Source organism: Tarenaya hassleriana, unplaced genomic scaffold, assembly GCF_000463585.1.
Source record: "Tarenaya hassleriana unplaced genomic scaffold, ASM46358v1 Cleome49, whole genome shotgun sequence".
NCBI classification, from domain to species: domain Eukaryota; kingdom Viridiplantae; phylum Streptophyta; class Magnoliopsida; order Brassicales; family Cleomaceae; genus Tarenaya; species Tarenaya hassleriana.
The window spans coordinates 509,915-512,955 of NW_010967605.1; the positions used below are offsets into that span (position 1 = coordinate 509,915).

General features: G+C 34.1%; 1 protein-coding gene across 2 annotated transcripts in view; it reads left to right on the forward strand.

Annotated features, from left to right (window-relative positions):
- The first annotated feature begins 1,397 nt into the window (after positions 1-1,397).
- Positions 1,398-3,041, forward strand: part of LOC104825798 (uncharacterized protein At3g49720-like) — a 17,440-nt gene continuing 15,796 nt past the window's right edge. Inside the window, exons 1-2 of one of the 2 annotated variants that reach the window (XM_010558187.2) lie at positions 1,398-1,901; positions 2,458-2,523. The gene's annotated coding sequence lies outside the window, so the exon portion shown is untranslated. The remainder of the gene's footprint in view (positions 1,902-2,457; positions 2,524-3,041) is intronic. The other variant, XM_010558186.2, reaches the window with a different exon arrangement.

A 3,041-nucleotide genomic window follows, 5' to 3' on the forward strand; every position in this document is an offset into this window, starting at 1 on the left:
GTTATGATAAGTACACAACAAATTATAACTGGCCGGCCGGTGAACACATATGAGTGATATGACAATACTTTACCTTCCTTTCGCCCTACTACTACTTAGTTTCGAGTCGACTGCTTTCCTAGACATGCCCCAATAGATCGAATCACTCGTGACCATAGGAAGCACACTAAAGTAGCAAACATCAACTCTACGCTTCGTAGCATAGTCAAAGTCATAAGGGTATACTCGTATAATCAATATACGATATCAAGTACTCACACAGTGATGAAGCAGGGATCCATTCACTCACTTACTTGATTGGTCATATCTCTAGCACATACAGTATGAAATGTATGCTATGGTGGAGATTCTGCCTCACGGAGTGTACGTCACTCAACACCATACAGGTCCTAGTCTAGTTGCTACTCAAGCGACTAACCCGAACTCACAATATGCTTGCTCTCTAAAGCATCATATAGGATTCGCACCTGGCTTCTACATAGGTTTCATGGATGGTGGAATAACATCCATGTCGGCTCCAAAACAACTCTAAGCCTCATCTAGGTTCTTACCAAGGCGACATATAATGAAATAAATCGAGTTCGTCTCCCAATGACCCAATTCATTCATGTCTCATCTTTACTCGCTCCCAGAGCGTCAGAGGCGATTGCTCATATGAGAAAGCCAATCATAGCCTATGGACATACAAATCATTATACTAGTGGTACTTTTCACGACTCAGAATGGACATCAATAATACCTTATTAAAAACTGATCGTACAATACAATAAAGTCAACTGAATACATAAACATAGTTCACATCCTTCGTAATCCTAGGGATCTAACATGTCTAATAAACAAATCCCTAGCGATAGGCTTCGTGAACGGATCTGCTACCATCTCGGTAGTCGGGATGTATCTCAAGACCACTTCCTTCTGTGCCACTGCGTCTCTTACAAAATGATATCTTATGGCTATGTGTTTGGTTTTTCCATGATATTTGGGATCCTTAGTGTAATAACCCGTTCCCGAAAATATGGAATAAGACAGAAAAACCGTGATCAAAGTCTAAAGGACCGAGGATTAGGATCTAAAATTCTGGAATAAGATTTTGAAATAAATTTAAAGCTTAATAAAAGTTAGAGATAAAATAAAAATGAAATTCTGTTAAATGCTAGACTATACTTGTAATGCAAGAAAGTCGATTTTAACACAGTTGAAAACCCAACGGCCAACATTATTTTATAAACCTTTTCCGATAAAAATATAAATCAAAGAATAAAATATCTATTCTAAAATGTGTACGTGATTATGTGAATTATTTAGGATAAAATAAATTCTAACCCAAAAAAAAAAATATATATATATAATAACAAGAAAAGCATTATATGAAGTGCTAATAAACGCACCATACAAAATGAGTGTATATATATATATATATGTATAACGCATTAAACATTTATACATAAATAAATTAGGATACGAATGGCAAATGAATATAAATGTACGTACATAGAGACAAACGATATAATCACATAATTGCATACATACATATATATATATATATACACTCATTTTGTATGGTGCGTTTATTAGCACTTCATATATTTGTAAGTGGTGCACTACGTAAAGAGAATTTAAAAATGAGATGATATAATAATACTACCCTAAGCCTAAAACATGACACCTACACACCCACTCAACGCCATTTGATTGTCTTCCAATTAAATAATTCTATGCAATCATTATATGCAAACGATCCCATTTTCATCTTCTTCATCTCGACATCTCTCTCCCAATACTAAACACTTTCAGACCAAAATCATCCTTCAACTCATCCGGAAAGAAATTTTTAGACAATAAAAAACATAAGAAATTCTCACATGATCACATCGTCGTCTCTTCTTCTCATCAACAAAACAGTAAGTTCTCTTCATTAAAATCTCAACTAACATGAGTAAATTTTGAACTTAAATTCTAAAAGTTTGTTTACTAGAAAAGAACCCAAATCATGACTAAAATAAATGAACCTTGCTCAACTATTCTTAGAAATAACTCGTAATTAACAACCAACTTTGGTTAGAAAAGTATCGAAGTTTTCTATGGGGTTTAAACTTTCGGTTTTCTTCAAAGACCATATGCATGCTCGAATTTTTCTATTCTCAATAGTTTTGGAAGAGATAACAAATATTTACAAAGCTAAACAAAACATCAAACGAAACAGGCTTGATTGGAGGAAAAATACGATGATTTATGTCTCTTAGTTATCGAATCATATAAGTTAGCTCCTTAAAATTCAGATTTTAATTCCCAACTTATTTATACAATACTAACGACTCTCTTTAAATGAAAGGATCTGAATTAAAAACTAAACCTAGGATTCCTAAAAGAAACCGAGACCTATACACTAACTACATCCAACTCATTTATGATAATGTTTGAACATATGTACTGATAGAGCGTAAAACTTGTAAATAGGTAGTGTTAATCTCGATGGTGCAGAAAACGGATTATCACCGAGAGATTGAGCAGAAAAATTTCAAGGTGAGTGAATTCGAGTTTAATTCGGAAGTCTATTGACATGGGGTTTGGGTTTTGAGTGTCCCATGATTAAATGACGTTTGATTCATGTTTTGATTGAAATAAGAATGTTGGTGAATTACTTGTAACAAATCATATGTGTTTGTGCGAATTTGGTGGAAAAGACAAAAATGCAAAAATCGACCGAAAATACGGGTCAGGCCAGACCATACGTAGTCTGTACCCAAAATAAATAAACATGTAAGTTTAAAAACCACAGAATGAACCGATCTAGTTATCCGGAAGGACCAGAACTAGATAGGTCAAACCGAAGGAAAAATTCGGTAATTTAACTGGAAAGACTCAAAGAAAATATAAAAATAAATATAAAAGACTATACAAGCGGAAATGCATGTATAATAAAAAAACTATATAAATGCGTACAATATGCTTGCTCTCTAAAGCATCATATAGGATTCGCACCTGGCTTCTACATAGGTTTCATGGATGGTGGAATAACATCCATGTCGGCTCCCACACAA